The sequence below is a fragment of the Lytechinus variegatus genome, chromosome 16 (genome assembly GCF_018143015.1).
Source record: "Lytechinus variegatus isolate NC3 chromosome 16, Lvar_3.0, whole genome shotgun sequence".
Lineage (NCBI taxonomy): Eukaryota > Metazoa > Echinodermata > Echinoidea > Temnopleuroida > Toxopneustidae > Lytechinus > Lytechinus variegatus.
The window spans coordinates 25,065,285-25,084,131 of NC_054755.1; positions in this window are offsets into that span (position 1 = coordinate 25,065,285).

Sequence of the window (18,847 nt, forward strand, 5' to 3'; positions counted from 1 at the left end):
TCTTTATTTCAAAGCTACACAAGGATAAATTTATCTTCATTTCGAAGTTACATGAGGATAAATTTATCCTAATTTCAAGGCTACAGAAGGATAAATTTATCTTATTTTCATGGCTACACGAGATAAATTTATCCTAATGTATAGGCTAAACGAGGATAAATTTATCTTCATTTCAAAGCTACACAAGGATATATTTATCCTAATTTCAACGCTACAATACATGAGGATAAATTTTTCTTAATTTCAAGGGTACATAAGGAAAAATTTATCCTAATTTGAAGGCTACACGAGGATAAATTTATCCTAATTCAACGCTACATGACAATAAATTTATCCTAATTTCAAGGCTAAATGAGATGAATTTATAGTAATTACAAGGATACACGAGGATAAATTCATCCTTACTTCAAGGCTACATGAGGATAAATTTACCTTAATTTAAAAGTACACGAGGATAAATTAATCCTAATTTAAACACTACATGAGGATAAATTTATCTTTAATTCAAGGCTACATGAGGATAAATTTTTCTTTATTTTAGGCTCTACATGAGGATAAATCTATCTTAAAATAAAGGGTACATGAGGAAAAATTTATCCTCGTGTTTCCTTGAAATTAGGATAATTTATCGTCGTGTATCCTTGTAATTAGGATAAATTTATCCTCATCTAGCCTGAAATAAAGATAAATTTATCCTCATGTAACCTTGAAATTAAAATAGATTTATCCTCATGTAGCCTTGAAATTAAGATAAATTCATCCTCATGTAGCGTTGAAATTAGGATACATTTATCCTCGTGTAGCTTTTAAATGAAGATAAATTTATCGTCGTGTAGCCTTGAAATTAAGTTAAATTTATCCTCGTGTATTCTTGTAATTAAGAAAAAATATCCTCGTGTAGCCTTGAAATTAAGATAAATTTATCCTCATGTAACTTTGAAATGAAGATAAATTTATCCTCATGTAGCGTTGAAATTAGGATAAATTTATCCCTGTGTAGCTTTGAAATGAAGATAAATATATCGTCGTGTAGCCTTGAAACTAGGATAAATCTATCCTCGTGTAGCGTTCTAATTAAGATAAATTTATCCTCATGTAGCCTTGAAATTAAGATAACTTTATCCTCATGTAAACTTGAAAATTAGGATAAATTTATCCGCGTGTAGCCTTAAAATTAGGATAAATTTTTCCTCATGTACCCTTGAAATTAAGATGAATGTATCCTCATGTAGCTTTAAAATTAGGATACATTTATCCTCGTGTAGCTTTTAAATGAAGATAAATTTATCCTCGTGTAGCCTTAAAATTAAGTTAAATTTATGCTCGTGTATTCTTGTAATTAAGAAAAAAATATCCTCGTGTAGCCTTGAAATTAAGATAAATTTATCCTCATGTAACTTTGAAATGAAGATAAATTTATCCTCATATAGCGTTGAAATTAGGATAAATTTATCCTTGTGTAACTTTGAAATTAGGATGAATTTATCCTCATGTAGCCTTGAAATTAGGATAAATTTATCCTCGAGTAGCTTTGAAATTAGGAGGAATTTATCCTCGTGTAGCTTTTAAATGAAGATAAGTTTATCCTCGTGTAGCATTAAAATTAAGTTAAATTTATGCTCGTGTATTCTTGTAATTAAGAAAAAATATCCTCGTGTAGCCTTGAAATTAAGATAAATTTATCCTCATGTAACTTTGAAATGAAGATAAATTTATCCTCATATAGCGTTCAAATTAGGATAAATTTATCCTTGTGTAACTTTGAAATTAGGATGAATTTATCCTCATGTAGCCTTGAAATTAGGATAAATTTATCCTCGTGTAGCTTTGAAATTAGGAGGAATTTATCCTCGTGTAGCCTTGAAATTAGGATAAATTTATCCTCGTGTAGCCTTGAAATTAGGATGAATTTATCCTCGTGTTTCCTTGAAATTAGGATAAATTTATCCTTGTGTATCCTTGTAATTGAGATAAATTTATCCTCATGTAGCGTTGAAATTAGGATAAATTTATCCTTGTGTAGCTTTGAAAAGAAGATAAATATATCCTCGTGTAGCCTTGAAACTAGGATAAATTTATCCTCATGCAGCCTTGAAATTAAGATAACTTTATCCTCGTGTACCCTTGAAATTAAGATAAATTTTATCCTCATGTAGCCTTGAAATTAAGATGAATTTATCCTGAGGTAGCTTTGAAATGAAGATAAATTTATCCTCATGTAGCGTTGAAATTAGGATAAATTTATCCTTGTGTAGCTTTGAAATGAAGATAAATTTATCCTCGTGTAGCCTTGAAATTAGGATAAATTTATCCTCCAGTAGCTTTGAAATGAAGATAAATCTATCCTTGTATCAACAGGATGAACTAATTCTGATAATTGAAATATATTTGAATGATATATTTATTTGATCTGTCATTTCTATTAAATTGCAAATAGTCATTAAATAGAGTGATTGGAGAGAATGTGTAGAAGAGAGAAAAAGTCGTACAAGTGGTTGTTAAGTGCAAAAAATGTGAAATGAATATAATGGAATGAATATGATGAACATTTGAAGAAAAATGAAAAAAGATTAATTCATTTTGAAAAGATTGACTGTTTACAGTACACATCATTAACATCACTGCCATCGAAATAGTAAAAAACAAGAATTACGACACCATCATGAAAATGAATCTCATTGGACACACAAACTTAAAACATTAAGACCATGTGGTATAAAGGCCGACCAATAAACGACCCCCGTCGCCATTTGATGATTTCACCCCTCCACACTTTACCTCACTTCAAACTTAACTTTACTGTCAACAACACTATACGGACCCTACGGTAACTATATATTCTATACTTCGTTACATATTAACTTGCATGAATTTACCTTGCGTGAATAATTTATTTTTTTGGTATGGACTATAATTACTTATCTCCGTTATACAGTCGTATAAAAAAAACGGGACAGATTTGAAAAGTCTATAAAATTTTAGTTTCAAATTATTATGTCTATATTTTGGTGTTAATAGGTGCTCTAAGGTCTTGTCTTTCAAATGCTATCAAAAAATTTTAGTTTCGTTCATGCTTGAGCGAACACGGGACGTTTTTGTTGGGGGTTCAAAAAGAGGCTTGCGCCAGAATTGCAGAATATGAGTAATATGATGTTCGGACTTCTTGCTAATTAGCAGACTTCCTCTTAACCTTTTCATTATCTTTGCCATAATTTTCAAATCATGCGGTCAAAATTCATTTTCAGATCTATTTATTTGCTTGAATTATTCTGTTATTTCTTTTTAATATGCTCTCTGTTAGCTTTGAATATTCCTTCTTCAAGCTAATTTTTTTTTCAACCAAATTATGGGAGAGCATGGATTTTTTTCAAATCCTTTCATTATGTGCTACAAAGGTTATGGTGCCTTTTGAACAAAGCCACACAGATGGGCGGGCGCTCGGGTTGCTCCCCCCCTTCAATTAAAAAAATCATGACCAAGAAAAAAAAGTGGACAGGAAATAAGGAAAGATAGAAAGTAAAATATGATATCATTTTCTGAATATTATGTCAAAATCTATCACAAAATTTGATATTGTAATTTAAAAAAATGGGAATATTTGCGTGCTCACTTCGCAGGCTCACAACTTTTTAATACATTTTACCCGATCTGCCATATCTAGCTCCCTCAAAATTGAATCAATACACCATTGTCATTGAAAACATGAATCCCTTCCTGTGTTTCCTGTCAAGCAATTAAACTTGGTCAAGGAATTAATGACCCCTTGAAAAATAGATTCATGTCTTTTAAAGGTACATAACATTATTTGTTTCACATAATAAAACGATTTGAATAATCACAAGTTTTCCCAATAAATAATTCAAATCTTCTTGCTTGGGTTGACAAAAAAATCTTTTTTTCTCAGTTACTTATGAAGGAAAATTAAAAGGTAACAGAAGTTTAAATGAAAAAACAAAATAATTCAATTAAATAAATAACTTTGTAAATGAAATTTGACAGCATAATTCGAAAATTGTGGCACAGATAATGAAAAGGTCAAGAGGAAGTATCCTGATTAGCAAGAAGTCTGATCATTGTATTACACATATTCTGCAATTCTGGCGCAAGCCTCTTTTTGAGCCCCCAACAAATACTTCACGTGTTCGCTCAAGCATGAATAAAATTTATTTTTTTAAATTGCATATCAAAGAGAAGACCTTCGAGCATCTATTAATACCAAAATATAGACATCATTATTTGAAACAAAAATTTTATAGACTTTTCAAATCTGTCCCGTTTTTTTTTGATACGCACTGTATATTGCATTGCATTGTATTTACCACTGTTATTAGTATATTGGTTTAGATCCTGATGAAGGGCATATGCCCGAAAGCTTGATGAAGACGGGTATTGACATTGCTACGGCCCTCTCCATACTACTGATCTCAAATATAATTATGAAGGAGACCCGTACACGTATATTGCCAAGATTGATCACATATATATAGATAGATGGAGAGATAAATTATAGGAGGTTGTATGAATAAACATAGACATATAGAAAGATAGAGAGAGAGAGACAGAAATATAGATATAGATAGAGATACAGACATATAAATAGATAGAGAGATAAGCAGACATTTAGATAAAGATAGAGATACAGACAGATAGATAGATAGATAGATAGAGGCAGATAGATGGATAGATAGACATATTTAAACAGATAGATATCTTTTAGATAGAGAGAGAGAAATAGATATTTAGATAGACAGATAGATATAGACATACAGACATATGGATAGATATATAGAGAGAAACATATTCAAACAGATAGATATATATTAGACAGAGAGGTAGATAGATAGACAGACAGAAAGATAGATAGATCTATCACATAGACAGCGGATAGATAGACGGATATGATTAAATAGATATAATATAAAAAGTAATTATAATCTGTTTCATTTTGCAAAATTTTATCAATTATTTATTAGAATATTTATAATTGATCGTGGGCACGATAGTTAAACAAAATAATGTTCACCCGCGGACTCAAACCCCTGTCCGCATGATTGAATGAGATGCAAGTCTGACACCTAAATGATTGAGCTAGAATATTTCCCATAGACTTTATACACATGCAAAATAAGAGAATCTCAAATCCAATTTTGCAAGTTAAATACGGGCATGATCCCGGCATCTGATCAGAACTAAAGGCACCGGTTCCGGAAGCTTAGAATCACAGCTACAACATACTAAAAGCTCAGGGATAACTGACACGGAAAATTGGAGAAGGAATGTAGAATGTAGTTTTTCAGTTTGATCCGTTTATTGAAATGAATAGTAAAGGCATTAATTCAGAAAAAAAGTTAGACCTAAGCTAAAACATATCAAAAAATGGGTGAAAATTTAACAATATTCACGGAGTTCGTGCCGAATTTGCATAATTAGTATGACGTCATAACACGCAAAATGGATAATTTGATTTTCGACGCCATTTTGATGACGTTATAATATAATTGAGGATCAAATGACACATGAAATTATATCTCTAATTCCTACTCTATCAAAATATGACAAAAATGGGGGATCCCCGTTCGTTCTGAAGAGGTACAGTGAATTTTTAATAGGCATGTTTTTGCCCATATATGGCCTACAGTGAGAGCTCGCGCGCACACGTGCTGCAAACTTTAACGGATGTTTATTTCGTTATTAGTGGTCGTAGAAGGTTGATCAAGGTATGAAATTGCTCGGGATTACATTATTAATGCAATGCTATAAAAACGGCGGCTCTGCGTTGCGTTAATGCGTTACGCATGGAGATTTGCACACGCAAAAATTTTGAAATGCTTAAAATGAACTAAAAAAAGGACCCAAAATATGTTATAGGCGATTTGAAGATTTTTTTTAGCTTTGACGTGCGTCATGACGTTTACACGACCTTTGATGACATTGACATTTGGCCTTTGACCTAAAGTTTATTTGATGAAAATATAATTGATTATTGATGATCCGTTGTGTATATCTGATCAAATTAAAAATTTTACAAAATGGCGCGTAGATGACGTTATCATGATTACATTAAACTACTAACTGGTAACAGGAGTGGAAGTGATTCATGATTCATGTGAGGCTAATTCTTAAGACTTGGATGCACATACAGCAGAGAAAGTCAAATCCTTCTTCGCAGATGTAAACGCCGATATAGCACCACTCGACAGAAATGCCTTGCCTGCATATCTCCCTTCAGCTCAACCAGCTAAGCAGGTTAAAGTGTTGCAGGTATATAATGAGTTGAAGAGGATCAAACCTGGCAAATCCGGTCGTCTACATGGGATACCAAGGAGACTTATCCGAGAATTCGCCATCTTTTTTGCCACCCCATCATGTCACATTCTTAACCTGTCATACGCAACTTGCAGTGTCCCATCTTGTTGGAACAAAGCTATTCTGGTACCTTTGCCCAAAGAATCTCCGCCAGTGACAATTCAAATATACGCCTTTTCTCCTTGACGGATCATTTCGCAAAAATCGCAGAACTATTCATCGCCAAGCAGGTCATATATAATATTTCAACGATTCTTGATCCCATGCAGTATGGATGCCGAACGGGGCTGTCAACTACTCACTACCTTGTCCATTTCATCAACTTCCTTGCGAAGAAAGCTGAAATTCCAACCAACATTTCTACTGTTGTCTGCACTGACTTTAAAAAGGCATTCGACCGTGTAAGCCATACAGTTGCCATCACAAAGCTGATTGAGCTAGGTGTACAGCCTGCTGTCATTTCCTGGATATGCGACTTCCTTACTGAGCGCGAGTACAGCGTCCGTTTCCTCAACACTCGTTCATCATGGCAACGCGTTGATGCCGGAGTGCCACAGGGCACATGTCTGGGTTCAATAATTAGGTGATCTGTCAATCGACAGATCAACTATTAATTTCGTACGAATTTTCTTTTTTCTTTCTTTATTTATTATTTATTTTTATTTTCCCACCTTTTCTTGTGAGCAAAAAATCTCCAAATCTACATCATCAATTATCTTTAAAATATCATCAGATATGGGGACTTATCATGTGATGTGTATAAAGCAAGTTCAAGGTAAAAAAAGTCATCATGATGTCATCTAGACGCAATTTTGTTAAATCTCATTATCAATCATATCTTCATTATCAATTATCCAAAAATTAACAATATTTACATCACATTAACTTCAGGTCAAGGGACAACTGCCCATGTCATCAAAGGTCATATAAAGGTTACGACGTGCGTGTACGCGCGCGTCAAAATTTTAAAATGCTCAAAAATCACTTTTTGACCAAAACAGAGTACGAATCAGGTCACTTTTTCTTGTCAATAGTAGTGTTGATGGTTCGCGTTACCGACTTTCAATATTTCTACCTGTGAAGGTGTCTTTCTAATGTTTTATCTATTTTCCTGATTTTTTCCTGAAATCAAACCCCAAATGAATCAAGAAAAAGTAAGATCAGTTGGAATCAGAGAAATTAGGCATTTGTGATTATTATGTCTAATCGTGTCTTTTCATGAATGTTCAATTGCTCTATGAAAACTTAGTATGTGGGCCAGTTTGCACATTTTCTGATGTACATATGCGTAGCTATATAGCGCAAGCCCCCTGTTACACCCACAAATGTAATAATCGCCCACAAATGTAATAACGCCCACAAATGTAATAACACTTTACCCACAAATGTAATAACGCCCACAAATGTAATAACACTTTACCCACAAATGTAATAATTTCACCCACAAATGTAATAATGCACTTTACCCACAAATGTAATAATTTTTGATCGCCCACAAATGTAATAATGACTTTACCCACAAATGTAATAAATTTGAAGGGATTTTTGGCGAATCCGTTCTAAGCTAAAATCGTATAGCAATGCGTTCATTTAGCACAAAAGTGCAAAGTCTAATTTCCTGACCCGGTTAATTAACAAATCATAATATGAGTCCAAAGTCTTTATTCCAGACCCGGTTGTTTCAAAAATAATAATCTGAGCCCAAAGTCTTTATTCCAGACCCGGTTGTTTCAAAAATTATAATATAAATCCAAAGTCTTTATTCCAGACCCGGTTGTTTCGAAAATAATAACATGAGCCCAAAGTCTTTATTCCAGACCCGGTTGTTTCAAAAATAATAATATGAGCCCAAAGTCTTTATTCCAGACCCGGTTGTTTAGAAAATAATAATATAAATCCAAAGTCTTTATTCCAGACCCGGTTGTTTAGAAAATAATCATATGATTCAAAAGTCTTTATTCCAGACCCGATTGTTTCAAAAATGATAATATAAGTCCAAAGTCTTTTTCCAGACCCTGTTGTTTCAAAAATTATAATATAAATCAAAAGTCTTTATTCCAGACCCGATTGTTTAGAAAACAATAATATAAGTCCAAAGTCTTTATTCCAGATCCGGTTGTTTAGAAAATAATCATATGATCCAAAAGTCTTTATTCCAGACCCGATTGTTTCAAAAATGAAAATATAAGTCCAAAGTCTTTTCTCCAGACCCGGTTGTTTAAAAAAATAATAATATAAATCCAAAGTCTTTATTCCAGACCCGGTTGTTTCAAAAATATTAATATGAGCCCAAAGTCTTTATTCCAGACCCGGTTGTTTAGAAAATAATAATGTAAGTCCAAAGTCTTTTTCCAGACCCTGTTGTTTCAAAAATTGTAATATAAATCAAAAGTCTTTATTCCAGACCCGGTTGTTTCAAAAATTGTAATATAAATCAAAAGTCTTTATTCCAGACCCTGTTGTTTCAAAAATTATAATATAAATCAAAAGTCTTTATTCCAGACCCGGTTGTTTAAAAAATTATGATATAAATCAAAAGTCTTTATTCCAGACCCGGTTGTTTAGAAAATGATAATGCAAGTCCAAAGTCTTTTTCCAGACCCTGTTGTTTCAAAAAATCATGATATAAATCCAAAGTCTTTATTCCAGACCCGGTTGTTTAGAAAATGATAATATGAGCCCAAAGTCTTTATTCCAGACCCGGTTGTTTCAAAAAATTATAATATAAATCCAAAGTCTTTATTCCAGACCCGGTTGTTTCAAAAATATTAATATGAGCCCAAAGTCTTTATTCCAGACCCGGTTGTTTAGAAAATAATAATATAAGTCCAAAGTCTTTATTCCAGACCCGGTTGTTTAGAAAATAATCATATGATCCAAAAGTCTTTATTCCAGACCCGATTGTTTCAAAAATGATAATGTAAGTCCAAAGTCTTTTTCCAGACCCTGTTGTTTCAAAAATTGTAATATAAATCAAAAGTCTTTATTCCAGACCCGGTCGTTTAAAAAATAATAATATAAGTCCAAAGTCTTTATTCCAGAACCGTTTGTTTAAAAAATAATTATATGAGCCAAAAGTCTTTATTCCAGACCCGATTGTTTCAAACATGATAATATAAGTCCAAAGTCTTTATTCCAGACCCGGTTGTTTAAAAAATAATAATGCAAGTCCAAAGTCTTTTTCCAGACCCTGTTGTTTCAAAAATCATGATATGAATCCAAAATCTTTTTTCCAGACCCGGTTATTTAAAAGATTATAATTTTAGTCCCAAATGAGATACATTAATGATATTCCAGTGGAATAAAAATGAGAATCGAGCTTAGTCTTTTCTCCAGACGCAAATTGTAAATTGAAAATCAAGCATAGTCTTTGCTCCAGACCCGGTAACTAAAAGCTGGAACTTTATAGTAATGTGTTTATATAGCACAAAAATGCGAAATCTTTTTTCCAGACCCGGTTAATTAAAAAATTATAAGTCCAAAGTGTTTTTTCCAGACCCATTTATTTAAAAAATTATAATAATTATAAAAAACAAAGACCCACGATCCTATTTATGTTGAATAACATGGAAATGTAGCGTAGTCTTTCTGTCAGACCCAGTTATAAAAGTCATTAAAACACAACAACAACAACAAAACAAAGACCCAGCAACCATTAAAGGTCAAGTCCTCTTCAGAAAAATGTTGATTTGAATAGAGAAAAATCAGACAAGCACAATGCTGAAAATTTCATCAAAATCGGATGTAAAATTTATGACATTTCAAAGTTTCACTTATTTTTAACAAAATATTTATATGAACGAGCCAGCTACATCCAAATGAGAGAGTCGATGATGTCACTCACTATTTCTTTTGGTTTTAATTGTTTGAATTATACATTATTTCAATTTTTACGAATTTGACGATTAGGACCTCCTTGCCTAAAGCACAAAATGTTAAAACAATAAATTTCCACGTGTTGCAGGGAGGAATGAAACTTCATTTCACATGACAATGACGAGAAAATAAAAATATTTCATATTTCATTTAAGAAAATACAAAAGAAATAGTGAGTGAGTGATGTCATCAGTTCCGCATTTGCATACCGACCGAGATGTGCATATAACTGTTTTGTGAAATGAAGCGAAACATTAAAATGCCATAACTTTCTTATTTTACATCCGATTTTGATGAAATTTTCAGTGTTATGCTTGTTGAATTTTTCTCTTTTTATTCATATCAAGTTTTTGTTGGGGTGGACTTGTCCTTAAAAAAAATAATTTCTTGTATATTCCTTCCTTTTTTCTATGAAAAAACCTAAATAACAAAACATTTAAATACATATGAAAAAAAACCTGAGAAATAAGATATCAGTAAACAATAGGGGGATTACTTCCCGAAAACGATAAAGTTGTTGATTGACGATCTATGATATATTATATAAAAGAAAAACATTCTAACAAGAGGGGATAACCATTCCATTCCATGTTTGCCACCCACTGTATGAGAAGTAGGGTAGCAATTTTTTTTAGTATTATTTTTATTACTTCTTTTTGTCTCACCTGCATAGCAGAGTGAGACTATAGGCGCCGCTTTTCTGACGGCGGCGGCGTCAACATCAAATCTTAACCTAAGGTTAAGTTTTTGAAATGACATCATAACTTAGAAAGTATATGAACCTAGTTCATGAAACTTAGCCATAAGGTTAATCAAGTATTACTTAACATCCTAATAGAGTTTCATGTCACATGACTAAGGTCAAAGGTCATTTAGGGTCAATGAACTTAGACCATTTTGGGGGAATCAACATCAAAATCTTAACCTGAGGTTAAGATTTTGAAATATCATAACTTAGAAAATATATAGACCTGGTTCATTAAACTTAGACATAGGGTTAATCAAGTATCACTGAACATCCTCTGTGCATTTTAGGTCACATGACCAAGGTCAAAGGTCAATAAACTTTGGCCATAATGGGGGTATCTGTTGAATTACCATCATAACTTTGCAAGTTTATTGATCTGACTTTTGAAACTTGGACATAAGAGTAATAAAGTATCACTAAATATCCTGTGCAAGTTTAAGGTCACATGATCAAGGTCAAAGGTCATGTGAGGTCAATGAATTTTGGCCACATTGTTTTTTTTGTTGAATTACCATCCTATCTCTGTAAGTGTATTGGTCTACTTCATAAAACATGGAAATAAGAGTAACCAAGTATCACTTAACATCTTGTGCGAGTTATAGTAGTTTTCAAAGTCAGCACTGCTGCTATGTTGAATCGCGTGATGCAGGTGAGATGGTCAGAGGCATTCCACTTGTTTATTATTATTATTTCTTGTATATTCATTCCTTTTTTATGAAAAAAAAAACACAAAACCTTTAAATACATATAAAACAAAAAACTGAGGAATAAGATATCAGCACACAATATGGGGATTACTTCCCGTAAACGATAAGGTTGTTGATCGACGATCTATGAGATATTATATTAAGAAAATCATTCTAACAAGAGGGGATAGCGTTTTAACAAGTTCTTCGGTACTTTAAATTTTCAGTGTCCCAAGCACCATTTGTAATATATTCAGCATTTTTTTAATTACTTACAATTCCAATAATCTCAGTGGCCTAAGATATATTTTCTGGGGTTATAAGTAAAGAGAGAGAGAGAGAGAGGATTTATGTGATCAAGAAGTGATAAGATAGGAAAAACTGATTTGAAATGACTGAGAGAGAGACAGGCAAAGAAAGAAGAGCCCCTCCCACACCCGTACTATAGTTACGGAGTTAGGCTGTCCCGTCGGTGGATTCAGGTCCATCAATATCTTGAGGTTTAATCTTTCCAGGGGGCAAACGTGTGTGTGTTTGAGTTTTGTCAGACGTGTCTCAATCAGATATGATTATTTACGTCTGGGACCGACCTTTAACGTCACCATCCGAAAGACGTGACCAGGGCTCGAACCTCTGCATCAATTTGTAACTTCCCCACATAGCTTGGATTACAGGCGCACGCCACAACGCCCAGTCTTTAAATATGGTAGAGTCTTTGCTCTAGACCCATGCAGTTATTTCAAAATAGGAAATTATTAGAAACGATAAAAACAGACACACAATATTAACAAAGACGCCACAATATCATTGATGTAGAATAAGGTTGTTGTTGTTATTTTGGGTTTTTAAGGCGCGTACCATTCAGATCTGAATATTTACGCCTTTTATTAATTTGACGTTTTTGTGGTATGCCTTATCACAGGGTTTTATATTTTGGGAGATGCTGGTCTAAGTTTTTAGATTAATCTTTTGCTTAATTTGTATTTTAAGAGAACTGGATGTGGGGGTAAAGACAACTCTCTAAACCCAAGCATTTTAACTGGGTTTAATTTTAAAGATTGGTCTTAGCTTTGATTTTTTTTTCAATATTTGTTTATCTTATAAATAGCTGGGTCTAGACGAAGGTCTAAGCATAATAATAATGTTATTTAACAGGAATAAGAATATGACAAAGTCTTATGTTTTTAAGATTGTTTGAATTAATTTCTAAATGACTGGGTCTGGAATAGAGACAACGCTCTAAACATGTGCTTTTGTACTTGGTCTTAATTTGGAGGATTGTTGGTTCTTAGAGTCGTTGTTGGGGTTGGGTTTTATTGTTTTTTTATTCTTGAAATAATTGTGTCTGCAGGAAAGTCTACAATCGATCTCCATGTTATTCCACAGTAGTTAGATTATTGGGTATTTGTTTTAGACAATTTTATTTTTAAATAATAACCAAGTCTGGAAAATGGACGTTTTCTTTGCAAATGCATAATTACAATGTTTTGTAGGGGTCTTAGTATTATTATACAAAAGAATCTGGGTGTGGGGTACAGACATATTTTTTACTGGGTGTAACTTTTGAAAACTGGTTTTAGATTTGATTTTCTTTTTTAAATTCATTTCTTAGATAACCTGGTCTGGAGGAAAGAGTACGTTTTACAACTCATGTTATTCCAAGAGAATATGATAGGGTCTTATGTTAGAAGATTTTTTTTCGTAATTTTTGTAATGATTAGGTCTGGAATAAAGACAACATTCTAAACCTCTTTTTAAAACATGTTCTTAGGTTCAAGGATTGCTTGGTATTAGATTTGGAGTTATTTATATTTTTACTCTTAGCCTTATTTTGAAAAACAAATGACTGGGTCTGGCTGAATGACTACGCTATATGTCCATGTTATCAAGCATTAATAAGATTATGGGGTCTTTTGTTGTTGTTGTTGTATTGTTATTTACAATTTTTGAATAACAGGGTTTGGAGAAAAGGCTAAGCTCGATTTTCTTTTTTTCCACTGGAATATCATTATGGTATCTTAGTTTGGACTTATATTATAATTTTTGAAATAACTGGGTCTGGAAAAAAAACACTTTGGTCTTTTGTGCTATATAAAGGCATTACTATAGGGTTTTAGTTTTTAGTTTTAAATAACCGGGTCTGGAGAAAAGACTATGCTTGATTCTCAATTTACTTATAGCGCGTATATTCACAATACGTTCAGTATCATTTAAAACAACAACAAAGACTTTGATTCCACCAGTTTTAATTAACTGGGTCTGGAGAGAAGACTAGGCTCGATTCTCATTTTTATTCCACCGGAACATCATTATCGTATCTTAGTTTGGATTTATATTATAATTTTTGAAACAACCGGGTCTAGTGAAAAGACTTTGGACTTATATTATCATTTTTGAAACAATCGGGTCTGGAATAAAGACTTTAGGCTCATATGATTATTTTTTAAAACAACCGGGTCTGGAATAAAGACTTTGTACTCATATTATTATTTTTTAAACAACCGGGTTTGGAATAAAGACTTTTGGATCATATGATTATTTTCTAAACAACCGGATCTGGAATAAAGACTTTGGACTTATATTATTGTTTTCTAAACAATCGGGTCTGGAATAAAGACTTTTGATTTATATTATCATTTTTGAAACAACAGGGTCTGGAAAAAGACTTTGGATTTATATTATAATTTTTGAAACAACCGGGTCTGGAGAAAAGACTTTGAACTTATATTATCATTTTTGAAACAATCGGGTCTGGAGAAAAGACTTTGGACTTATATTATCATTTTTGAAACAACCAAGTCTGGAAAAAGACTGGATTTATATTCTAATTTTTGAAACAACCGGGTCTGGAGAAAAGACTTTGAACTTATATTATCATTTTTGAAACAATCGGGTCTGGAGAAAAGACTTTGGACTTATATTATCATTTTTGAAAGAACTGGGTTGGAATAAAGACTTTGGACTTATATTATTATTTTTTAAACAACTGGGTCTGGAATGAAGACTTTGGATTTATATTATTATTTTTTAAACAACCGGGTCTGGAATAAAGACTTTTGATTTATATTATAATTTTTGAAACAACTGGGTCTGGAGAAAAGACTTTGGACTTATATTATTATTTTTGAAACAATCGGGTCTGGAATAAAGACTTTAGGCTCATATGATTATTTTTTAAACAACCGGGTCTGGAATAAAGACTTTGTACTTGTATTATAATTTTTGAAACAACCGGGTCTGGAGTAAAGACTTTGGATTTATATTATAATTTTTGAAACAACCGGGTCTGGAATAAAGACTTTGGATTTATATTATTTTTTAAACAACCGGGTCTGGAATAAAGACTTTTGATTTATAGTATAATTTTTGAAACAACTGGGTCTGGAGAAAAGACTTTGGACTTATGTTATCATTTTTGAAACAATCGGGTCTGGAATAAAGACTTTAGGCTCATATGATTATTTTTTAAATAACCGGGTCTGGAATAAAGACTTTGTACTTGTATTATAATTTTTGAAACAACCGGGTCTGGAGTAAAGACTTTGGATTTATATTATAATTTTTGAAACAACCGGGTCTGGAATAAAGACTTTGGATTGATGTTATAATTTGTTAATTTACCGGGTCAGGAAAAGAGACTTTGCACTTTTGTGCTATATGAACGCATTACTATACGATTTTAGTTCAAAACGGATTTGCCAAAAATCCCTTCAAATTTATTACATTTGTGGGTAAAGTCATTATTACATTTGTGGGCGATCAAAAATTATTACATTTGTGGGTAAAGTGCATTATTACATTTGTGGGTGAAATTATTACATTTGTGGGTAAAGTGTTATTACATTTGTGGGCGTTATTACATTTGTGGGTAAAGTGTTATTACATTTGTGGGCGTTATTACATTTGTGGGTGCAACACCCCCACCCCCATTTTTCGTGATGCAGAAGGCATTACTAAAAAAAAAGAAAAAAGGCGGAAAAGGAAGGAAAAATGAAAAAGAAGAAAATGAGAGAGAGGGAGAGAAAAAAAGGAGAAAGAGCGATATAAGAGAGAAAGTAATTAACATAAGATAAATTAGAAAATATATTGAAAACCTGTGCCACCGACCCAGACCATTATAATGGTTCACGCCCGGGGGGGGGGGGGGCACTCAGTATATGATAATGTGCCGCGGAGGGGACCCCCATTTTTACACTCAAATTTTCCGTTCCAAGGCATAGCATCTTTGTCCTCGGGGATAATTGTCCTCAGGGGGTAATTGTCCGGGGGGTAATTGTCCTCGGAGGCTAAATGTCAAGAGGTGGTTGTCCGGAAGGTGATTTTCTGGGGGGTAATTGTCCTAGAACCCGTGATAGGACCTAATGGTGATTGGACCCATGGCAACGATACCAAATGATTGTTAGCCGAAATGGGTTTAGACAAAGATAGCGAACCAACTGAAGTTAGACCAAATGGGACATGGACGAAAATGAGAGCAGACCAAGTGGTTATTAGACCAATTGGCTATTAGACCAAAAGGTAATAGACGTAATGATATTGGACAAAATGGATATTGGACCAACTGAAAAAAATACAATTAGACTAAATGATAATAAACACAACGGCTATTAGACCAACTGGCTATTAGACGAGATGGTAATTAGACGAAATGGTTATTGGACTATGTTGATAGTTGACTAATGGTAGACGAAATGATATCAGACCATGCGATAGTGGGGAAAAGGCAGTAGACGAAATGGCAATAAAGCGACAAATATCCATACAAAGAGTAATCCTGATTTCGAAATAATTTCATTCTCTTTTTCATGTCTCAAAATACTAAGTGAAAGCATGTTTTATATTTTATCTGTAGCTCGAGTCCTGAAGAAAATACCGCTGCGACATTATGCGTTGCGACATGTGACATTATGCGTTAACGATTTGCTGCGACATTATGCGTTGCGACATGTGACATTATGCGTTAGAAAAACTACGACATTATGCGTTGACTGCGACATTATGCGTCGGACGCTCTTGGCATAATGTCGCAGACTGCGACATTATGCGTTGCTGCGACATTATGCGTTGATGCGACATTATCGGTTGTAACAAGGCCTACTCTAGACTGGTGAGAAGTTAAACCAAATTGAAACCCCCCAAAATCGCTCATGCTTCGCACTTCCATGGATATTACATTTTATATTAATGGATTTTTGTTAAAAACGCATTAAAAAGTGGTATTTTTTATGTGATTATAGGATAATTCAAAATCTATTTAAGGCACTTAAGTTAGCCTGGCCGGGAAGGAGTGGGCGCCATTTTTCGAAAAGTACACATGGGCGCCAAACATCAGGTCCAATTTGCCCCCGCCCCCTACCTCCCCACGAAATCTTGGATCCGCGCCTGGGTTTTATAAAAATAACCCAATTAGGGAAATCACCCCCTGACAACTACTTCAAGGAAAATATTATCCCTATATTATTACCACCGGGGACTGTCCCCCCCCCCCAGGAAATTTACCCTCCGTACAATTACCTGTAGTACGGAGCCGTGAAAATGCCATCAACGTGAGGACTTGGCGTGGTACTTTATCTTACCATGTCTTAATTAATCATTGGCGGCAAAAGGCAAAACATTTAGGGGATCCACCTGAAATTTTGGGATGGACACAGGTAAAAATTTGACAAGCAAATCAACCAAAACTTTAGGAGAAGCCTGTTGCACCCACAAATGTAATAACGCCCACAAATGTAATAACATTTTACCCACAAATGTAATAATTTCACCCGCAAATGTAATAATGCACTTTACCCACAAATGTAATAATTTTTGATCGCCCTCAAATGAGTAATGACTTTATCCACAAATGTTATAAATTTGAAAGGATTTTTGGCAAATCCGTTCTAGACTAAAATCCTATAGTAATGCGTTCATATAGCACAAAAGTGCAAAGTCTCTTTTCCTGACCCGGTTAATTAACAAATTATAATATCAATCCAAAGTCTTTATTCCTGACCCGGTTGTTTCTAAAATAACAATATAAGCCCATAGTCTTTATTTCAAAATTATAATATGAGTCCAAAGTCTTTTCTCTAAACCCGGTGGTTTAAGAAATTATAATATAAATCCAAAGTCTTTATTTCAGACCCGTTTGTTTAAAAAAATGAAAATATAAGCCAAAAGCCTTTATTCCAGACCCGGTTGTTTCAAAAATTATAATATAAGTCCAAGGTCTTTTTTCCAGACCCGGTTGTTTCAAAAATTATAATATACATCCAAAGTCTTTTTTCCAGACCCGGTTGTTTCAAAAATAATAATATGGTCCACAGTCTTTTCTCCAGACCCTGTTGTTTACAAAAAATAAGTCCAAACTAAGTAAGATACGATAATGATGTTCCAGTTGAATAGAAATGAGAATCAATCTTAGTCTTCTCTCCAGACCCAGTTTATTAAAACTGGTGGAATCAATGTCTTTGTTGTTGTTAAAGGAGAATGAAACCATTGGAACAAGATAGCTTGTGTGAAAACAGAAAAATCAAAGAAACAGATCAACAAAAGTTTGAGAAAAATCGGACAAATAATGAGAAAGTTATGAGCATTTGAATATTGCGATCACTATTGCTATGAAGATAGCAAATTGGCAATGCGACAAAGATGTGTGATGTCACTGATGAACAACTCTCCCCATTACTTTAGTATATATTTCACTTGAATTGCCTCTTTTATCACATCTATCCATAGATCATGTGTTCTTTCTACTTGAGGGCATGTAATACATATTTTTTAAGAATACATAATGGATAAAGAGTTTGTATCATCGTAAGAAAAAGCAAAAAGAGACATTTTGAGGGTATTTTATAGTCCACCAAAGGGAAATTTGTTCATCAGTGACATCACACATCCTTTTCGCATTGCCGATGGGAGGATCTCCATAGCATTAGTGATTGCAATATTCAAATGCTCATAACTTTCTCATTATTTGTCCGATTTTTCTCAAACTTTCTTTATTCTTATTCTTTGATTTTTCTGTTTCTACACAAGCCTATTTGTTCCAAAGGTTTCATTCCCCTTTAAATTATACGGAATGTATTGTGAATTTGTGCGCTATGAGTTAATTGAGAATCATGCATAGTCTTTTCTCCAGACCCGGTTATTTACAAATAAAAACTAAAACCCTATAGTTATGCCTCATATAACACAAAAGTGCAAAGTCTCTTTTCCTGACCTGGTTGATTAACAAATTATAATATGA